The 23,686-nt window shown below is 34.8% G+C and overlaps 1 protein-coding gene across 2 annotated transcripts in view; it reads left to right on the plus strand.

The window, feature by feature from the left end:
• The first annotated feature begins 2,549 nt into the window (after positions 1-2,549).
• Positions 2,550-23,686, plus strand: part of LOC123677642 (netrin receptor UNC5B) — a 296,659-nt gene continuing 275,522 nt past the window's right edge. The window contains exon 1 of one of the 2 annotated variants that reach the window (XM_045614289.1): positions 2,550-2,807. The gene's annotated coding sequence lies outside the window, so the exon portion shown is untranslated. Of the gene's footprint in view, positions 2,808-10,841; positions 11,088-23,686 lie in introns of those variants that run through there. The other variant, XM_045614290.1, reaches the window with a different exon arrangement.

Genomic DNA, 23,686 nt, shown 5'->3' on the forward strand with positions numbered 1-23,686 from the left:
TCTATACCGATCACCATTGACTGTAACGTTCTGGCCGTCATCGTTTTTGAAGAAGTACGGACCAATGATTCCACCAGCCCATAAAGCGCACCAAACAGTCAGTTTTTCTGGATGTAACGGTGTTTCGACATACACTTGAGGATTAGCTTAACTCCATAATGCGGCAGTTTTGTTTGTTGACGTAGCCATTCAACCAGAAGTGCGCTTCATCGCTAAACAAAATGAAATGGACGTAGTGCGCGATAAGTATTCCGCACAGAACCATTATTGCCAAACCAAACTGAGAATGAATCACTTGACAGCTGTTAAATCGGTCGCCATCTTGAACAGTAATGCCAACTTAAAGTTTAATACCTCGAAAAAAAACACCCTTTATTTCGAATGATCCTTGTATTATAGGACATCAAATGAACAAATTCATTCATCAGGTTTTACTGTTGTTAGATACTTGTTTTTATTATTATATTTATTTTGTTTGTTGATGAGGAAAATTTGTCAATGTTTTTTTACCGATACTGTCCTAGGCCTCCAAAATGCTTGAAGCTTGAACGAGGAGAACCAGTTGTGTTTACTGTAAGCTTTGTTACTGTGTCCAATCGCCACGTAGCGCTGCTAATTTTTTACCAAATGATCCTCTGTAATTAGTAAATTTCATTCTTGATCTTCGTTGTAAAAATAATGAATCCTAGCCCGTAGAACTGATAATATCATCATCCATCCAATGGTTCTGGAGTTATACTGGGTGTTTCGATCTCCTTAGATGTCGTTGAAATTTTATATGTATAGGAAATTCATAAATTGGAGTGAGCTATCTGAAAACGTGTGTTGCAGCTTATTCGCCTACAAGGTAAAACAAATCAAGTGATTCTCATCTTTGAAGAAATCAAATACGGTGAAAATAAAGATCTCTAAAAATATGATAACCGTTGATGTTTTCACCCACACAGAAAATTTATTATTTTACTATCCCATTATTTCTAAGATCGATAAAACTCTTCAGAAACTAAGATTGTTCCAGTTTATATTATAAGAATCTCATCAACTCCCCCAGGTGACAGGTTTCTTGTACTCATGAACTGTTTTGCGATAACTTCAAAGTTTATGGATGTGGTAAACTAAAAGTCGTAAAGATCTTTGCGACAAGAAATTGGCAATTTGGAGGAGGAAATTCATATGAATATTTGATTTTAGATAAGGCATCATAAATAATTATCAATATACCAAGAAACTAACTACATATATTTGAAGAGAAATAAATATTTTTTTTAAAATAATGTTTGGGATTGTGTGAACAGTAACAGTTTCAAAGAAGTATTTATTCTGAAAAATTTCACGCTTTCTTGCAAAATTGCGATTGATTCGTTGCTTGAGTGGCACGTAGCGCCATCCTATTGAAAAAAATCTTTCCATTCTGAATGAAAGCTCGTAATGGAAAACCCTTTTTTAGTTCTCTTGGCATCGACACTTTCACCCAGACAATTTAAAATTTGTAGGTTTCCTGGATAGAATGTTGTGCGAATTAATGATTATTAATTATTTTTCATAATATATCTCCTCAAATATTTACCACAGTCCCCCCAGATTAAATCGTTTTTTATAGATCGAGCTTTCATCTGAAACATATCGAAATTTCAAGTCCGTATCTTGCCGCAAAGAGAGGTGGCAGCCTAGAGAATATGGACAAATTTTTTTTGTAAATTTCAGTTTACAAGCTATTATTTCCGAAATAATGGACTAATCGCCCAACTGAGAGCATTATCGTGATCTACGTTATCGAACCAATTGATAGTATTCTATTGAATTATCACGTAGGAACTTTTCGTTGAAAAAAATTAACACTAACTTTTGGAAAAATCTGTAAAATTTTTTCACAACCTATTTCTTCTGACAAAGGACCAATTAAAAAAATTATACAAATTGAATGATTCTCCTTTTTTAAAGTGGAGTAACCCCTCTATGTGTCTACTTTAGTTATTCCATTGTGTATGATATCAAAAAAAAAAATAAGTTGATCTCCAAAACAGCGCTAGTAGGCGAGTTATGAAAATTCTTTATTCCAGTCCAGTTTTTATAATTTTGACTCGTTATCTCACGAAAACTAAGAAATTCAATAAAAATGAGGAAAGCAGTGCTTTCCTCATCTTTTTTCGATGTTCTATTTATACACAGAAAATCAGACTTTCGTTTCAAAACATCACTAGTAGGTAAGCCATGAAAATTCGCAAGTTTGGGTTCAAGATTCAAACCTACCCTACACAAAGTTCCTTGCTCCTTCCTAGCTAAACTTAGCGAAAAAGTATCAGCCATAGTTTTACCTAAATTAAACAAATTCGAAAGCTCAACCCACATCGAAATCTTTCAGGTACCAGTTTCTTCAGTCACCCAGGTCATAGTTCTTCGCAGAATTTCCCTCAGATCCCTTTTTTTCAGCACACCAAACGAGCCCTGCTTCCAGACTACGAAATGCAGAAGCGAATAGAATAAAAGTTAACCGCCCGGTCATGCTCCTAAAACGAATAGGGAAGCGCTTTGCTCTGAACACTCTGACGAAGAGCTTTAGTTCGGAACGAAACTCTGTGGAGAGCAGAGCGTATAACACCTCCGACGCCGCTGGTGCCGCGCATTCACGTTCGATCTCTGTTTACATTTTGTTTACGACAAAATCTAGAACTACCCGAAAATCACTTGTGAATTTTATATTATTTTGTGTTCGATATTGATACGTTTCTGTGGTTGGTTTTGACAGAAGTGGTAATTTCAGTGACTTCGATTTTGGGATTTACGCTTGGATTTACTTTGATTCTGAGGTAAATTGATGATAGATTTAGTTATGGAATGTTTCAAAGAAAATCTGAAGAGATAATCGAATTCAATCTTGCTTTTGAATGAAGAAGAATTTGTTTCCAAAGTAATAATAGTAATGAAGGTTGTGTTTTCTTTTAGGAAACAACGAAGAAATTGATAAATATCAAACGAAACAATAAAGTCATTGACATCTCTGTTGTGGTTTATATCAAGAATAAATTAAGAAGTTGATGAATATCGTATCAAATTGAAAATGCCATAGAAGTTTACCTTTCATCCTGTTTGAAACTATGCATACGTAATAATGAAGTATAAGATCCTTCTTTTACATCAAAACTAAACTGAACTGAAGTTTGGTAGCTTCAATTCCTATTCATAAAATTTTTCTACGAAATCTCACATGAAGCTTCACTGTAATTTCACAATCGAATTGTAGATTTCTGATGGATTGTATCAGTCATTTTCAAAGTGACATGCCATGAAAAAAATTACTGGGTGATGCATTTGTCATTGCTTTTGGAGCAATTATCTTGCATAAATGGGAAGCATAGAAAATATGTGCCATTATGAATTTGTATCCGATCATTGATGCTTTCAAATTTTGGAATCGATCTTTTATTTAAATTTATATATAAAAATGAATGATTCATTTTCTAACTGTGAATTCGATAGTATATGAAATCATATACTTGCATCCTACATTTCTTCGACTTCCTTTGCAAATAACCGCAAAAAATCGAAACAAATCAGTCCATTTTTTGAGATACCAAGATCCTATCATTCGAAGTGTCATCAGATCAAAAAAACTGATCAATTTTTTCATGAGTAAAAATTTCAAGGCTGAGAATTAGGTGAAGATAGTTGTCCAAATGGAAGCCTTAATTCCTTTACAATAAAAATACTGAAACATTTCTTGTTTGTAACGTCAAGAGTGAAGATGATATCTTGTGTTATCTCGTGTTTTATCAACATTATATGAACCCCTCAGATCTATTCACAGAGATAGATCCAATTGAATGCACCAAGGGTTCAAGTAATGTTCCGAAGAAAATCATCGAAAATCTGCTTAGGTACCTATATCATGTGTTTAAATCTCATAACGTTTTATATTGAGTTTATAACGAACATAAGTTGTATTAAAATCCGAAATATTCCTTCAGGCATCAAAAACTGTTGATATCATGTAGTACCAACCAGCACGTACTTCAAGAATCAACATAGATGAAGCGGAAAGAATATACGCAAGAATATCTGAACGATTTTTTTTTCTAATCTTGTATTGTAATGAACTACCTGCGAAACTCAATCTGTATCATGCACCAAGACCCAAGCAACGTTATTTTGAAATGGATCTCTCAAGGCGAAGCATAACAAAGCGCCTTGCTTGAGGTGCCGCATTACTTCTAGTTTACATATATGGTGGCTCAAATTTATTGATATTCCATAAAAATATAATTGAATTACCATTAGGGATCACTATGCCGAAGTACCTTGCGTAACAATAACTATTGTCCGCTATTCAAATAGAAACTCGAATAGAAACTAATGAGTTGAAGTATTTGAAAGAATAACGAGAAGATTTTATTTGCCTCAGGGTTTTTCTTAACAGTCTGGGCTGAGTTGTAGAAGGCGCCAATTCATTATAATAATTGTTCTTGATATCGGCTGGAATGGGTTACGAAACGAAATAATTCGTTCAAGGGAATGTGTTAAAAAATCAATCTGACTGAGGTGGATTACTATCCTGACTTACGAAAGGTATAATAATCATTCTAACTATGAATCGATCTCTTCTTCTAGATCTGATGTTTGAGGTTGATTGCGAATTGAAATTCTATAATTTTACATGAGTATCTTATGGAGTACCTTCTATTCCATAGTTGTAAATTTACATTTATACCTTCATTTAATTGTATTTATGGTACGTGTGCGAATTGAACTCTGAAATATATGTTTTTCAAATAGGCGCAAGTTTCTGAAATTTATTACTCAAAATAAATATCTACATAGAGACTATACAGGGTGGCCATTTGAAAACGAAACAGACGAGATTACAGACGAAATAAAGTTTTTCGATAGAAATGCTCGGACAGGTCGATTTCTGTTTCGAGGGGGACAACTTAAGATGTAGGTTACGGACGCATAGCGCTTCAACCCTTGCTACTACAACCCTCACCCCCAAATTTTGAATAGGGAAGATGGGGTGAGTGATACCTCATTTGAAAGGTATTTTTATACTGATTTCAGCACAGTAATTGTTTTTCATTTTATGCATTAGTTCTCGAAATATTCTTAACTAAGTATTTGAAAATGAAGTGGTGTTTTCATGGCACTTGTAGTGTTTTGTGAAAAATCGACATTTTGAGCTTCAAAACAACCATGACTGTGGCTTCCTTTCTAACTAACTAACGCATGAATATTTCGAGAACTAATGCATAAAATGAAAAAACAATTACTATGCTGAAATCAGTATAAAAATACCCTTAAATTGAGGTATCACTCACCCCATCTTCCCTATTCAAAAATTGGGGGTGGGGGTTGTAGCAGCAAGGGTTGAAGCGCTATGCGTCCGTAACCTACATCTTAAGTTGTCCCCCTCGAAACAGAAATCGACCTGTCCGAGCATTTCTATCGAAAAACTTCATTTCGTCTGTAATCTCGTCTGTTTCGTTTTCAAATGGCCACCCTGTATTAGTATGAACAAGAAGGACAGTTTTATTTCTACAATTCGAGATGAAAGAATTAAGCGAATTACATTATTTCCAATAGAAATCCAGAAATCTCATGAATGCCAATAAAGTCTTTTTCTCGTTTAACTGTTCCTCTTAATTGCCTGGATTAGAAGCTTAGCCTTTATGTGCTCCTCTTAAGATTAGTACGGCATTAACTTCGATTTCTTCCTCTTCAATTTCCAGTCTCTCAGAAAAGCTGGCTTATGGTTTATCTTCTGTTAGTCGCTTCATTGAGCAATAAATAACCTAGATCTCGGTCATAGGTCATTGAGTTTTGGTGCTGTATCCTCTGAAATAAATTTTGTGCTTCAGACATCTGACATAAAACTTCTGTGTTGCTAATTATAAAAGATATAGAACAAAGAAATTTAAAGAATAGACTGTTTCCTTCGAAAGTAAATGGTGATTCTACTACTCTAACTTCATTTCAATTCAGTGAGTCTAATTTTATACGTCTTGCTTCAGACAGAAAATGTCAGGATAGTTTCCATATGGACGTTCAGTTTTGGTTTATTATTTCCATTAATAAACATTTGGGATCTCTCAATATTATTACAACATACGTTTTAGAATGTCTAAGAATCCATAACTCGAATATCGACTGCCTTAGTTTAGAAAACTCAGCTACAAAACAATTTTCATAACACCTCCACACAAGATTTTTAAATTATCAATTTGCAGCTTGCCCTAATTGAAAGACATTAGGATGTCTCCAATATGGACAAATTAAATGATTATAAGATTTCTATTCTTAATTAGTTATGATCTCGATTAAAATGCCGACAGTGTTCTTGGGTTTAATGGTAATGAAATCTCATTGTAGATGTCACTGCTTTGAGTGATATAGGATTAATAAATTACGAATTTAATGTTTCGTATCGTAAGAATTTCTTCATTAGGAATGGAAGATGGGGCCAATAAGTTTTAGGGAACCGGATGTGATGTGTCATTCCAATTTAATGGAACCATATGGATGTTAGGAATACGGGAAAAAAGATAATTTCACGTGATCACAGAAAAATGCTTGGTCATCAACAGATGTCAAAATAACAAAAGGATCCGCATCAAAAATCTAACTTTGGCTGCCAACTGTTCCTCCTCAGTCGCTAATAAATCCTCCCTCCAACTTAATAATCAACATACCATCGAACTGAATCGAATTCATTGTTGACTCAATTTCCATTTTCATTCTCGATTGTTAAATTTCCCTCCAATTTAGAGGGTGATATGAAAATTTAACTAAGACTGATCTTTCCAGAGGGAGATAAAATTTAAAAAGTTTTAACGTGTATGTTTGGATCATACTCTGATTTCGGCCAATGGACAAAAAATCCTTCAACATATGTTGCCAATTTTCGGACTATTCCTTTTCAGCCGTTCAATGTAGATCAGAACGCTTATCGAACCTTTTGCAATTGCCGGAAGGCATACGAATTGTTTCCAAGTCAGCCTGAAAGCATTCTGTCATTTGTCACATAGCCAGAACGTGTCGAACACAAAAACGAAATTCCAGAAGAGCAAAAGTTGAATAAATTTCAATGAATGGGTAGAAGAATACGATAAATTATGAAGTTTCAGGAAACGTGGTAACTCTATATTTTAGTTGAGTTGTTTCCCATTACATTTATTTGTTTACAGCATATTTGAAGCAGCTATAAGTTTGACATCTTTGTCAATAAGACATTTGCTCCCTAAGAAAAAAAAGAATGAGCCTATTTTGATCCCAAATCATAGAGTTATAAACATAGATAGAGAGAGTATACGCAATATTTACATGCCCCCAGCATTGTTAGATTACGTTGCCGGATTGTGATCTATTTTTAAATCCACAATTTAACTATATCGTTATGAATGTATATTATTGAATGAAATATATTTATTTGAGTGATTCCGGATTAAATATGCCAATTTGAATATTTGTGATGCGATATTTTTCCTAATTGTCGAATTTATAATAAGTAGAATATTTATTATTTTCTGTATCTACCTGCTGACATCCAAGGTTTGGCAACTTTTCCTCTCCTAGTGTCATCGGTTGTTTCACGTCGTTTGGCGCGCTTGAAGTTTGTTTTATGGATTTCTGATATATAGGGGTATTTATTTCAATATATTTTGAGTAGATATAAAACGTTGCGTTCTTTGTAGAAAAACTCGCGAGTTGAGTGAAATATCGTATCACTGATATGTTCCAATTTCCGCGCGCTTCATGCCATTTTGATAGTTTATGTTGAGGACAAAATTTGCTAACTAAAAATGAAATATGCTCCCTCCATCTATGTTTATTACTCTGAGGTTTCACAGCATATTCGAAGCGGGTATTAGTTTGACATCTATATCAAAAAAGTTCGTTTCCATGAAATGAAAACCAATGGCGTATAATTTCCAATTTCTAATAAAAAAGTTTGAGGTTTATTCTTCATTTCTTTAAAGAATTGTCTTCAGTCAGTTTGTTCCTCGTTTTGTTCTTGATAATATATTGAAGATGTTTTATGGCTCTTTTTTGACCAGAAACGGTGCCCCATGCAAAAAAAAGTATGAGCCATTTTTTGTCCCACAAATGATTTTTAGGGTGAAATATCAATGGAGTACCATTTTTTCTTTTAATTGAAAGCAATAAATAAATAGTCACTAATTTTAACACCCCGTATCTCGGAAAATGAAACATTTGCAAACAGAAGGTTCGCAATATTTCTTCATACTGAATCACTTTCTGAAATTTGTCCCACTTATTCATCAACTAAAAATAACTTTTCGTCAAAATCCAACATCGCTCGCCAAGATTACCAACAGTTTCTCCATCTACTAATAAATCCCCCACCCCTCCAATCTTAATAACCTACATACCACTTCCCAAACAGAATCGAATTCATTGTTGACTCAATTTCCATTTTCGTTCCCGAGTATAAAATTTCCCCCCAATCTAAGGGGGGGGGGTTGTGGTGACGTGGAGTGGAAAGATCGACTAGTGCCATTCCCAACTTGGTTCTCTAGCCATCCCACAGCCGCCTTCGACAACTCAGCACGATCAAACTTTTCGGAACGTAATTATTCGCGATAATAATCCAAATAATGAATTTGTTCTGCGGTTATTTCACGCCAATAAAACCCGGAATGGGAGCTCCACTTGCCTGGAGCGCCTGCGGGCCTCGGAAGTCAAGGAATGAAATGCTTTCCGACGTTTTGGAGCGCTTTCCAACCAACTCAGCTAGGCGGATTTATCATCGCGTGGGATCTTGGCTCGGATTTCGGCATCGGGCTCTGGGATGTGCGATAATCCCAGTCTATCGCGACTTTGACTCGGGAGAACGAGGCGAAAAACGTCTTAGGGGTGCTCCACACAATATGTCGAATTGTGGGGGTCTTGTTGTCGTATGATTTTTGGTGGAAATTTAGTTATAGCCGCAATTTTCACGGCGAAAGTTATGCTGATGATATTTTTTTCAAAAAAAAGTTTTAGGGGTTTTCTCTTTAGAAAAAATTCAGGAACAAAGCATAAAATTCCCGTTTTTTATTTTTCCTGACATCTGACAAAAATTAAGACAGTTTCCACTGAAAATCCCTCTGAGTGATGAACATAGATAGAGGGAGCATATGTCATTTTCAGTAAGCAAATTTTGTCCCCCAACATAAACTATCAAATTTGACATGAAGCGCGCGGAAATGAAAACACATCAGTAATACGATATTTCACTCAATTCGCGAGTTTCTCCACAAAGAAAGCACTTTTTATGTCTCATAGTGAATCAACGTTTTATATTGACTCAAAAAATATTGAAATGAATACCTAAATATATCAGAAATTCAGAAAACAAACTTCAAGCTCGCCAAACGACGTGAAACAACCGATGACACTAGGAGAGCAAAAGTCGCCAAACCTTGGATTTCAGCAGGTAGCTACAGAAAATAATAAATATTCTGCTTATTATAAATTCGACAATTAGGAAAAATATCGGATTCAAATTTGCATATCCAATCCGGAATCATTCAAATAAATATATTTCATTCAGTAATATACATTCATAACAATATAGTTAAATTGTGGAATTGAAAATATATCACAATCCGAAAACGCAATCTAACCATGTTGAGAACAAGTAAAAATTGCGTAGACCCCCTCTATGCTTATTGCTCTATGGTGGAAATCAAATTCGTCACAATAATTGTTATATTTTTGTGATCTCTTATATCAATCTGTAAAAGATTAAACCTAAGTGTAAACAGTGAACTTTTAATTCCATCTCCAGACCCAATGTGAAGAGCTGACTCTATATTCTCGACATTCTAACAACTGCTTTCGTTCTAGATCAGTCGGTTCAAGTTGTTTCAAAAGTGGTTTTTTCGGTCAACAATCAATTAAGAGTCCGTCAACCTTTCGCAAATTATGCATGTCCTTCCAAATCCTGTGTTGATGTTTCGAAGAATATCGATTGATCGATGCGATAAGCAAGATGCTTGTCGTCCAGAGGTATCTCTTGTATACAAGAGAACGAGAGTAAACAGAATAACATATCTTTCAGGAGATTAAAAAGGTATATAATAGAAAGGTGAACTAATATTTTTAGACACAATCGTCGTCGGTGGTTCTCTATATTACTGTTGTTATAGTCTTTTGTCTTTTATTGGGTATTAGAAGATTTTTTCTTTTCATCATGAAGTCCTATGATACGTCTTAGTATATATCAAAGACCAATGAAAACAGCTCATCGTGGTTTGGTACTTCGAGGGTATCATGTTTCAACTTGTTACCATACCCTTATTTTTAGAAATGAGTAACGTTTTTCTAGGAACATGCTACGATAACTCCTCACGAAACGATAAAACCTCGAATAAAACAGTGACGCTGTAAAAGAAATTGCAAAACACAATCACCCTCATTCTAATTGAGATAATTCGAGCTATCCCAAATGGCTACTAATTGATTCCTTGTTTCAAATATGAAACGATTAAGTCTTAATCTCCATATCTCCAGATCACTTTCAATCCCCATCTTGAAAACATCCACTCCAATCAAATCACCAGAATTCATTGCACATGCTTTCGATCTCTACAGTCTTTATCATTTTAAATTCATCTCATACGCCAGATTATGGCTGAACCCCAATTTAGGAGTCTTGACTTTCGGATCGTCTCCTTTCCTTGTACGTAGATAGCAAGTGAGCGGCATCTCTCGCAATGGTCTCGGCGCTTAGTCATTTGTTATGTCTTGAGCATACCATTATCTCAAGGCGTCGACTCTATTGAACTCACGATGATGTACATGATGCCTGCAGTTAAGTCTGTCGTTCTCTATTCGGATAATTCGTCGGTAAAAACTTCATCTGATGGTTTGTAGGATTTATGGCGAAAGTGATGCAATGATTCGCGTTCAATGATTCGAGAAGAGGTGATGTATATGGTATGATTATCACTCATCAGTAATAGTTTCCATTTATGATTTGCCCTTTTGGTGTTTTAATCTAGTTATGGATACATTGTTTTGTGACATTCTATTCTCACTTGGACTATGGATATGAGTTGAGCAAATATCTAACATATAAAAATATGTGTTAGGTAAGTAATTGCTCAAATTTTTAGAAAAATACAACCATTGGAAAGATATAACATATTGAAAATATCTTTAGGTCTCCATGATTGTATTATGTACTGAAGCATCCTCTTAAAGGAAGAAAAGAATAATTTATTAGTGAGTTATCTCATCTTCGAGTTCTTGGACCTCGTGCTGATGTGCCTCTAGCTAGAGTCTGCGAAGGTTTGGTTAAATAGAGTTCTCTCCTCCCTATTTTGGTCTAAACGTGTTGATAGAGTGTAAGATCGAAAGATCTAGAGGGCTAGAAGGTCATGACAACATTTCTACTAGGTTATCTTGAAAATGGATCAACATAATTCTGACTAAGTTTATGTGGACCTGCATAAGATTGTTGAAAAAGTGGATTGATTGGTAAGGGTTCCAGAGTTGTTCCAACGCTTCAAGAACGGTGATTTTGACGACGAAGACCAACATGGCGGAGGAAGAGAGAAGGTTTCGAAGATACAGAATTGGAGGCATTACTTGATCAAGACTCGTGTCAAACGCAACAAGTATTGACAGGATCATTGGGAGAGGGGCAATAAGCCATTTCAAAATGCCAAAAAGTCATGGAAATGATTCAGAAACAAGGAAATTGGGTGCCGTATGAGTTGAAACCGAGAGATGATGAACGGCGTTTGTTGCTTGTGAACAGCTGCTTGCAAGGCAAAGACGGAAGGGATTTCTGCATCTCATTGTGACCGGAGACAAAAATGGGTTCACAACGATAATCCCAAGCGCAGAAAATCATGGGAATATGCCGTCGCCGTCAAACCGAATATTCTTATGAAAAAATAAAAATTGGATCGAGAAGTATAAAGACATTGAGTAATTATCAAGTCCACTCCAATTCCCGTCAGTATTACTCTGTATTGTTTCAACTCATCGTCAGAAATGATGACTCAAATTATGAATAATAACCCCTCCCAAGGATACGTGATATTTTCAACCCTTCTTGCCGAACGTGTGAACAGCGAGAGGATTGCAAGTAAAACAATCGTGTCAGACCACACTAGCACCTCTGAGTCATAACACTAACGGCAACAACACCAAAAAGTTCACTAATGAAATCAACAAGAGGGAGAAACATTTAACGTCCGTTTTAAAGCCTTTTATTACACCTGGTAAAACGTTTGTAAGGCGTGCCATGTGATTTATTCCTAAACTTCGACGCTGACTCGACTTTTTGCGTAATCTGTCCTTAATTCTTTACCGAGTTGGAATAGGATTCGATGTTCGATAAAAATATGTGTTATTTACTGTGAGAGGGAGTGTTGTTTTATTTGATTGCGATAAATGGGAGTTCCACCATTTTTTTTTTTTTTTGAGTGAGTAATCCGGTGTTTGAATTGTCGAGTTATTTCTTCAATATCGTCTGGTTGTCACCATAATAATGTTGAAATATGAATACTTGTAATCATTTTATTTGGATTCTAGGTTGATGGCATAAATTGTTACAAGTGATTTTCTCTTTGGATCGTCCAATTTAATTTATTCCAAAACAGAGTTTTAAGCATGTTAGCGTGTGTCAAAGCAGGAGTTGTGAAAGCACTTGTTTCACGCCTTGTTTTGAATGCAAATACTTTTGAACTTAACATGAAATCCAAAAAAAAAATTGTGTTTATTTTTGTTGGAGACGCTCTATGCTTGTTCTCGATTATCGCGAAAATAATACGTTCAATAAAAAAAATCTAGGGACCTTTTTTCAATGAAGCTCCGTTGATTTCAGAATAGGGATTCACGGCTTGGCTTGATTTTAAAGATACTTGGCTTGAGCTTGACTCAATTTCGATTCAAGTCAAGTATTTATTTATCGAGTACTTGAATCTTATCAAGCTACTTGATTTTTGGCAGTTTTATTGTGTAGTGTCACATCAATCAGAAAATGATAAAATGACAAGGAACCTTGCAAAAACACTTTTATTTATTGAATGGAAGAACCGAAAATAACAATTTTTTTGAAATAGAAGCATAAATTAAATCATTCTAAATCACAACAAAATGAAAAATGATAAAAAATTAAGTTTCTCAACATTGAGAAACCTCCAGGCTTTGTTTGATCTCATAATTTTCCATCCAGGATCTGAGACACATATGAGGCATCTTATAGATTTGTCGCCTAACTTATTGCGGGATTTTGTAACTGTAAGAGCAGCTTTGGAAAATTGTGTTTCAACAGGAGCTGAAGATTTTGGCGTTGAAAAAAAATCCTTGACCATTTTGGCCAAGTTTGGAAAGATATTTCTCAAACTACCAAAATCTACCAATGGATTCCATAGAGATTTGAGAAAACTACTAATAAAGTCACACTGGCGAATGCTTCAGTCTCTCGGCGCTCAAGGAATCCCCTTATTTGGTCTGAGTGCGCACGAGATTTCAGAAATATATGCCGTGCGACGCGTGCATATCAAGCTCAAGTAATATCAAGTAGCTTGATATCAAGTCAAGCAATAAATATCTAGAACCAAGTCAAGTCAAGCTCAAGTATGTAATTTTTCTCGAGCTGGATTTTCAAGTCAAGTAGTTGGGTAAAATGTCAAGCTACTTGGCTTGATGAAGCCCTAGTCGATAATATCATTAAGTTTTGGTATACAACATAGAAATACTCCCCAAGTCAAAAAATAATAAATTTTTGATGGCTTCCCGACCAAACTTAGAAGGGCAAGGAGATAAATTATTTACCCCAAGAAAAATCCCACGACAACATGTAATATTGCTCCCTATTGTGATATGTCCATTATTCATTACGAACTCTGTACCGGAATGCGTAATTATATAATAGCAGCGTTAGGCCCGTATTACACGTGACAGTCATATAGTTAATCTCCGTCTCATATTGTTGATTGCACCTTTGTGATTCTAGACAGGTCTAGTGTTCAATTTCATAAGCATAAATCAATATGTGTATAGCCTGTACCGCCGTGTTGAGCCCACCCTCCACTGTCTATTGTTGTGTGAGTGCGGCTTTGACCATTGTGTCTGGTCTGTTTGTGAGAGAGTAATGCGCCATGTAAACTATTCTAATGATGAATTATACCTATGTTGGGCAAGTTTAAGGTGACTTTAAACGGGAGCTTTACTTGCGGCCAGGGTGACGAAAATCAGAATGTTAAACACCTAGCCGATTGATGGTAGGAACCATAGAGTGATAAACATAGATAGAGGGAGTATACCGAGGAGTATACGCAATTTTTATATGTCCCCAACATGGTGAGGTTACGTTGTCGGATTGTGATATATTTTCAAATCCACAATTTTATTATATCGTTATGAATGTATATTATATTGGATGAAATATATTTACTTGAGTGATTCCCGATTAAATATGCAAATTTGAATATTTGGAATCGGATATTTTTCCTTATTGTCGAATTTATAGTATGCAGAATATTTATTATTTTCTGTATCTACCTGCTGAAATCCAAGATTTGGCAACCTTTGATCTCCTTGTGTTATCCGTTGTTTCACGTCGTTTGGCGCGCTTGAAGTGTATTCACTATGGGACATAAGAAGTGCGTTCTTTGTGGAGAAACTCGCGAATTGAGTGAAATATTGTATCACTGATATGTTTTTATTTCCGCGCGCTTCATGTCAAATTTGAAGGTTCATGTTGGGGACAAAATTTGCTTATTGAAAATGACATATGCTCTCTCTATCTATGATTTTCACTCTGAGGTCATATACGGCAGAAAATTGCTTGACAAAAAAAATTAAGACTCATTATTCAATTGAATATTAGATTCGTTCTCTTCTATAGATGATCCATTCCCATTGTATCGTGGGCATCTCGGGCTGAATTAAATACTATACTGTTGAACAGGTTAATCATAATGCTATAGTCATTATAGTACTTTTTTGCAACAGTTCGCACAAAACGTTCCACATTGTTTTCACCGTTGCTTCTTTATATTCGGTCCCATATTTCTTTCTCATATGGACCGCCCAATCTTTTAGTATCAACGTCAATTTTTCTAAGCTCCTATGTTCATTCAATTCATATTCTCGTTCGCAGCAAAAATCCATAAATATTCCCCAAATATATATTTGTGACTAAATGTTGTATATCTGGGAATTTTTCTCTGATAAGCGCATTTATACTTCGTTATACTTCGAACATAAGCATTGCCAAAATGTGGAGTTTCGAAATTTTTTTGGAATGAAGTTGTCAAATTCAATCGTGTTGTCATAGTGATTCATAATTGCACTGAATGCAATTATCAGTGTGATAATGACATGATTGGGTGAAATTGTTTCATAGGACACATAATAACAAAATTTGATTGGTTGTTAGAACTGTCAAAAAATGTTCACTTTAATATGAGGTGTTCTTTTTACACATTTCTCAGAATAGTCGACAAAAAACCTTGACCGATGTCCAAATGGTGACAAATAATTTCCTCCTTGCTAGAGCATCGAGAACGTCAGCTAATACATCCTACTCCAGATCGGGATTATTGTACCAAAGAGTGGAGAGGCACAGTCATCATAAGCATAAGTGTCGCATTTGTTACGCTAATTGACAGCTCGGCGTTTGTCCGGTGTCACTTCTGTCCAAACAGCAGCATCCGCGTCAGGAATTAAGCCCCAAATAAATAAATTAATCCGCAAATATGCCATGCAGGGAGTTTGGACGCTAATTATTATTAATTATGCAAAAAGTCTGTCAAGTCATTTTGATGAATATGCGAAAAGTCTGCAGCTCCTGGATTTTATGCCGAATATATTGTGATTTTTGCACAATTAATTAGGATTTTGAGATTCGGCGGAATTGAATTTTGGATATATTCTGTTTAGTATTGCATTACGCTGGAATTCCCTGAATTTGAATATATTAGGCCAATTGAAAAGTCCCCGTTCTGATGCACAGTTGGCGGTGCTTGTATTAAATTCCTATGATTTTTAGTTAGTACCAACCTTCAAACGAAACGTGTCAAAATTTGAACGCATTCCGACCATTAGTTTTGAGATATTGCGATGTAAGTGTAGCTACTTTAGTTATTAAAAAAAAGAATTTCGTGCGCTGATAAAATATTGCTTTTTGAAAAAAATACAGTTGAAGCAAAATCTTGGCTTGTTGAAGAGTTTCTGGGGTTTGCACCAGGAAAATCAACCATCATTGATTGGTATGCTAAGTCTAAACGTGGTGAAATGAGCACCGAACGGTGAACGCAGTGGACGCCCAAAAGAGTCTGTCACCGACGACAAAATCATAAAAGTTCACAAAATAATTTTGAATGACCGTGAAGTCAAGTTGATCGAGATATCAGATATTGTGAAGATATCATCTGAACGTGTACATCATATCATTCAGGAATTTTTGCTGTTTAAGTGCAATAAACCTGAATTTTTGCATCGATATGTGACAGTGGATGAAACATGGCTCCATTATTTCACTCCGGAGTCCAATCGACAGTCAGCTGAGTGGACTGCACAAAATGAATCGAATCCAAAGAGAGGAAAGACACAACAGTCAGCTTACAAGATTGTTGTATAGCGTTATTGGATTGTTTACAGGATGGAATACTCAAAAAACGGCCCCATTTGAAGAAAGGTGCTGTTTCATCAAGACAATACGCCGTCCCACAAATCAATGAAAACAATGGCAAAATTTCATGAATTGGGCTTCGAATTGCTTCTGCATCCACCGTATTCGCCAGATCTGGCCCCCAGCGGCTTTTTTCTGTTCTCAGACTTCAAAAGAATGCTCGCTGAAAAGAAATTTAGCGGCAATGACGAAGTAATCGCCGAAACTGAGACCTATTTTGCAGCGAAAAACAAATCGTATTACAGAAATGGTATCGAAAGGTTGGAAGATCGCTATAATCGCTGTATCACCCTCGAGGGAATAATAAAATCGAATTTGCCAAAAAAATGTGTTTTACTATGGTAGACTAGGGACTTTTCATTTGGCCTGTTATATTGTGATTTTGGCACAATTAATTAGGATTTTGAGATTCGGCGGGATTAAATTGTGTATACATATTCTGTTTGATATTGCATTATGCTGGGATTCCCTGAATTCGAATATAATTAGAGGAGTAATCAGAATATTCGTTTCAGGAATCACGTTATGATGAAACGTTAAATTTTCGCATATTTCATAGAGGGCATAAAAGTATCTTGTCCCCATTTTCGTCATCGTTCAAAGTGAGAGATCAGCACTCCTACCATTTTACGGCGTTTCCAAGAATAGCACACAAGAATGTTCTATTGCAAATTTAATTGCCATGAAACATTTCATCTCGATTTCATAGGAAAATTTGTGTAGTTTTCTGCGAACTATTCTGTCCTTTGATGTTGAATGTTGGAATAACGTAAATGAATAATTAAATTATATTTTGGAATGTGTAGAATCCAAAGGTCAATTAAAAAAATGGGGAACTCTGTCATTTTCCTGATTTTCTGCAATATTTGTTATAAATCTGATTATGCTATCAGCTCAAAATTCTGAAAAACGCTTGAAATTGTTAGTTTTCATACACAAGCAAAATTTCAACTCGGTTCAATCTGTCATACCTGAAAGTATTAGGTTTTTTTTCCCAAATTCTTGAATTTTCTATGGTTCTAGTGACGTTATCAACACGTTAATTTGCACAGATCTTGAAAAGGTTATTCTTCATTCATCTAAATCAACTAATGAAACAATAGTATATTCTAAAACAAGTTGCAGAATGTGCTCCTATTCCAACACGAATGAGAAATTCGAAAACTAGCGAGTTTTCGAACGCATGAGTGTTGGAATTGCCTTCTGCAACGGGTATTAGACGATATTTTCTCTATTTTAGTCAAGTTTTATGAAATATTGTCAAAATTCAATGAAAAATACAGATTCGATAGTAATAATCTCACTAATGAATAATTTTTTTCCTCGGAGAAGTGGTTTACCAGTATTTAAAAAAAAATTCTCTCAGAGATTTGAATTGACTCAATTTTTCTCTTCTTCCTCATTAAAATCTCCCCTCCGAAATCCCATAAAAGGATGCTCCAATCGAATTAAAAACCTCGAATCTCCCATTCTACCCGATAATTGTACAGATCTTTTTCCGCTGCAACTCCTAATTCAATGAAAAAAATCATTATCTAATTTAGAGGATTCTTTTCCCAAAGTAAAACCACCTCTATTCAATGACTAATTGGTTGATTCAATAATGAAAACAATTAAGGTTCTAAAGGGAGGAAGGATGGTAAACAGTGGAGAATCATTAAATTCATCAAATTAACGGACGTACCTACTAAGATATAATAAAAATAAAGGACCAATTAGGGGCCTCGAATGTCGCAAGGGTTTGGGCTGATTTTGAGTTCACTTGTTTGTGATTTTTACTTTGTTTTCGGTAACATGCTTTTATTGGGATCTGATCATTCGTTTCTCACGCGAACTCCCGAACGAAATGAGCTAGAAATTATTCAGTGAAGACACATAGTAAAACACATTTTTTGGCAAAATTCGATTTTATTATTCAACATAGTTGCCTTCGAGGGCGATACACCGATTATAGCGTTGTTCAAACTTTTCGATACCATTTTTGTAGTACGATTTGTCTTTCGCTTCAAAATAGGCCTCAGTTTCGGCGATTACTTCTTCATTAGCGCTAAATTTCTTTCCAGCGAACATTTTTTTGAGGTCTGAGAACAGGAAAAAATCGCTGGGGGCCAAATCTGGCGAATACGGTGGATGCGGAAGCAATTTGAAGCCCAATTCATACATTTTCGCCATTGTTTTCATTGATTTGTGACACGGCGCATTGTCTTGATGATACAGCACCTCTTTTTTCTTCAAATGGGGCCGTTTTTTAACTTTTTCATTCTTTAACGATCCAATAACGCTATATAATAATCGTTGTTGATGATTTGGGACTTCTAGAGGTAATCAATGAATATTATACCTTGCGCCTCCCAGAATACTGATACCACAACTTTGCCAGCTGACTGTTGTGTTTTTCCTCGCTTTAGGTTCGGTTCATCTGGTGCAGTCCACTCCATATTTCATCAGCACACGAAATTCAAGCAAAATATATTAGAAAAAACTGTCAGTGGCAAGAATTCTGACCTAGTTGAAATTTTGAACTTCGTATTTTAACTGTTAAGATGATATTTTCAGTTTTTAAGTTATTCCTTAAACTAAAACTGATATTTTATGAAGAATTGTGAGAATGAGTAACTACTGACAAAAAGAAACCAATTCTTCAATTCTGAACTAAAATTTTTCGAACACATTCAACAGTTTGAAAAAATAAAACGTGTTATTTCTGTAAAAAAATATGCTTCCACAAATAAAACACTAACAGCAATAAATCTTGATCTTCCAGCGAGCAAATCTGTTCTCTAGAGACTTTCGGCAAAATTGGATTTATATTTCGTCGAATGTCCATGGTTTGAAATTAATAAAATTTATGTTGGTGCAAAACGAGAAGAATTATCTAATTAGGCAACGTTGTAAGTTGGCATTCCATCATGAATTATTGACGTAAATTATAGGGAGAACTGTCCGCTCTTCGAAAACAGGCATTCTCCAATTATTTCTGCTTAAATTCGCCACTCTAATCTATTTAATACTCCAAATCCATTATGAAGTTAGCTGGGTCCAATGTATTTCATTGCCTGAATTGGATTACTGAATAACTAGATTATTTTTTCTATAAAATATTATTTCCCACAAATATCTGATGATATCTGCTTTATCAGGGTTAATGAATAATTAAATGAATTGAAATTTAATAATTCCCAATTTTATTAACAATAATTATCATTGGTAATATCAAAATTTCACTCTTCCTGACTTATCCAGTATATCAACAGAATTATATTATGTGTCTGATTTTACATAAGTATACGTTTAGATGAATAAATTGAAATAGTTTGAGTGTTAGGTAGTAAAGCCTTCATTCCGTTTTTTCAAATTGAATTACTCATATTTTTGCGAAAATCTAATCCTTGTTTGGTAATAAATAATTTTTTCATCATGGAATATCGAGATTACCTTGTCGAACTCTTCATTTATGGTGAGCTTGCCAATTCATAAAAATGATTTACAAGTTCAGATTTGTATTGTTGAATTCAATTGAACTTTATAAATACATATATTGCACTAATTGTTGCGAGAATATATCCCATAATCAAAATCATCAATAAATACTCCACCCAAAACTAAAGACAGATAGGTAATTCCATTACATTTTACTTATTCTATCGCTTCACTGTATTTTTATTTGAGAATATTCTGTGTTTGAACGACAAGTTTTATTCTGATAAAAGCACTTCTAATGGTCGACTAATAGTTATTTATAATACAAGTGCAGAAGGCATTGATATTCTTCCACGAGTTCAAAATTCAAAAACGAGCCACGAAGTGGCGAGTTTTGGAATGAACGAGTGGTAGAATGAGCCTTCTGTACGAGTATTATACATTATTTTCTCTAATTCATTGCATTATCATTGAAATTAATGAAATATTTCCATAAATATAATTTAGTGATTTTTGTATTGAAAAATGTTGGTTGGCAGAACTGATTTCTTTAAGGCAAATTGATGAATTGACAGATAAAGCCGTGGCGGAAAGTTCGGAGTACTAACATAGAATAATAAAATATAACCATGAAAACTGTGCGTTTCTGATATATTCTCGCACGATTTTGTTCTATAAGATGTGGAAGAATGAACGGAATAACCACAGAATTAGAGAAAATTGTTTTTAACTTTTGAATCTCGAGATTAACGGTAGGTATCTCATCTACATAAATAAATATTAGATATCAGCTGCTTCTACAAAATAGAAATATATCACTAATTTATATTCTGTTCAATTCGTGCATTGATAGAATGAGCAAATATTCGATGCTCGCCGAAAAAGCTAGAACTGACCAATACCCTATCAGACCATATAAATTCCTGAATTGATTTTGCTATGTAATCTGAAGTGGGTAAATATTTTCGATTCAATTCATCAGATTAACTGAAATATATATTGTTATTTTACCAATCTGCTGTATAATTCTATTTGATCAGAATTGCAAAAATCGTGCGAATATGTGATACGCACCAGACTAGGATTACACTGGAATCATTCGATTGTCGACCGATTTCTCATTTTCAATCTATGTCGGAATGAATGATGGACTAGAATATTTATGAAATGTTGGATTTGTCATTTACAGTTTCGAATAGATAGATATATAGGATTTTGCGATAGGAATGATGAAATTTAAAATGGTTATAATGGCAACTCTGTATTTTTTTTTGACATTCCTCATGTCATTTGTGTCCATTAGGTTATGTCATTTAATCATGAAAAGATTCAGGCTTCAACGGTGTTTAAAAATTGTTGAATTGTTTAATCAAAATCAGTGCTCATTTGTGATTTTGAAAGTGAATAGTCTTTACATGATACAAGAGACCAGTGTGGAGTACCTATCCGTATATTTTCATTTTCAACTTTGTCTACAAAACGTCGAATTATCTGAATATTGAGTTTGATAATTTCTCTTAGTACTCACAAATAAACGGCGAGTTTTACATTTTCTGAACGTTGTTGAAGTGTGTTTGGTTATACTACTGAACACAAATGACATAAGAAACGTCAAAAATAAAACAGTGTTGCCATCATGACCATTTTATCGTTCCTATTGGAAAACTCCTTATTAACTACTAGTTTTCCATTTGGCTACAAGCAGCATAAATCAATGTTGCGTTAAATTCATCAAAATGAGCAGGAGTTGCAAGCAACTCCTGCTGAGGGGAAACACCAAGGTGTTTCCCCTCAGCTAATTTTATACATCTTTAGAAATTGGGAGCCTCTTTGCCTAGAGCTCTTCTTACGGCTAATTAGGCCATGAGTTCTAGAGTGGGTCATCCTCAAAGAAGTTCCGAAGGGAATATGTAAAGGAATATCTTTTGAAACTTAAAAGACGCCGGAAGGAAGTTTTTACCGTCCTTACCAGGATGGGACTAGATATTTTCAGGCAAGATATTTTGAGGGGAAACAGTGGAAGTTGTACACAGAAGAGCATTTTTTCTTCTTCTTCTTCTTGATGATATGAATGTGATTTGGGACGGTAGAGAAATTGTGCAGCCATTTTATTGGATCGTTTCGAGAACGAAAAATTTCAAATAATATCACTGAGTATATTGGTTTGTTACGAAATAGATAACTATTTTTGAAGATAAGTGAAAAAATATTTCTCCATCAAATGAAAGAAAAAATAGAAATATGTTGACTTTAATGTTGCCACCATCTACTTTTCGAGAAATCTGAGATGGGTTGAGTTTCCACCCTGCATTTAACTGTAACATCAAAGTCAGTTGTGCAGATCCGGTTCAGAAACGCAACAAGGGCTTTGACCGAGGTGTTTCATATTACACTCCCCTTCTAATGAACATAGTGTTGTATTTCAGCTAACATATTTGTGAACTTGTTATGTTTTGAAACTGGCGCGAATAAAACCAACGGAATAAGAGTTAGACCTTTCGTTTATCTCTGACATGATTAGGGATTCACGGATTGGCTTGATTTTCAAGCTGCTTGGCTTGAGCTTGACTTGATTTCATGTCAAGTAATAGTTTTTCAATCTCAAGTCAAGTATTTATTTGTCAAGTACTTGAATCATATCAAGCCACTTGATTTTTAGCAGTTTTATTGTGTAGTCTCACATCAATAAAAAAAATGATAAAATGAGAAGGAACCTTGCAAAAATCACTCTTATTCATTGAACTTATTGTATAAAATAACCGAAAATATCAACTTTTTTGAACAAGAAACATAAATTGAATCACTGTAAATCATAACAAAATAAAAAATGATTAAAAAATGAAGTTTCTCAATATTGAGAAACCTTCAGGCTTTGTTTGCTTCCATAATTTTCCATCCAGGATCTGAGACACATGAAGCATCATAGATTTGTCGCCTACTCTATTGCGGGTTTTTGTAACTATAAGAGCAGCTCTAGAAAATTGTCTTTCAACTGAAGATAAACATGATTGCGTTGATAAATATCCTTGGCCATTTGGTCAAGTTTGGAAGGATATTTCTGAAAATACCAAAATCTACCAATAGATTTAATAGAAATGTGAGAAAACTACTAATAAAGTAACACCGGCGAATGCTTTAGTCTCTCGGCGCTCGAAGAATCCCCTTGTTTAGTCTAAGCGCACACGAGATTGCAAAAATATATACCATGCGACGCGTGCATATCAAGATCAAGTAATATCAAGTAGCTTGATATCTAGTCAAGCAATAAATATCTAAAGTCAAGTCAAGCTCAAGTATGTAATTTTTCATGAGCTTGATTTTCAAGTCAAGTAGTTGGTTAAGATGTCAAGCTACTTGGCTTGATGAAACCCTAGACATGATTGGTCTAATTGGCACATTATTGAACGCTCAAAATCATCTGACTTTAACCAGTGCTTTCTTCTTTTTTTTAATTTCATCTTGAATTATTGATGATTCTTATGTAGCGATCAGCGTCAAATTGTGCGAAAAGCTTGAAATTCCTATTTCATATTTACTTGAAATTGATGATATGATCAGCTTGAAATTTTTACAACATATCAAGGTCCAAGATTTCAATTGTGATCAGTAAAATATTGA

This window comes from Harmonia axyridis, chromosome 4 (assembly GCF_914767665.1).
Source record: "Harmonia axyridis chromosome 4, icHarAxyr1.1, whole genome shotgun sequence".
Lineage (NCBI taxonomy): Eukaryota > Metazoa > Arthropoda > Insecta > Coleoptera > Coccinellidae > Harmonia > Harmonia axyridis.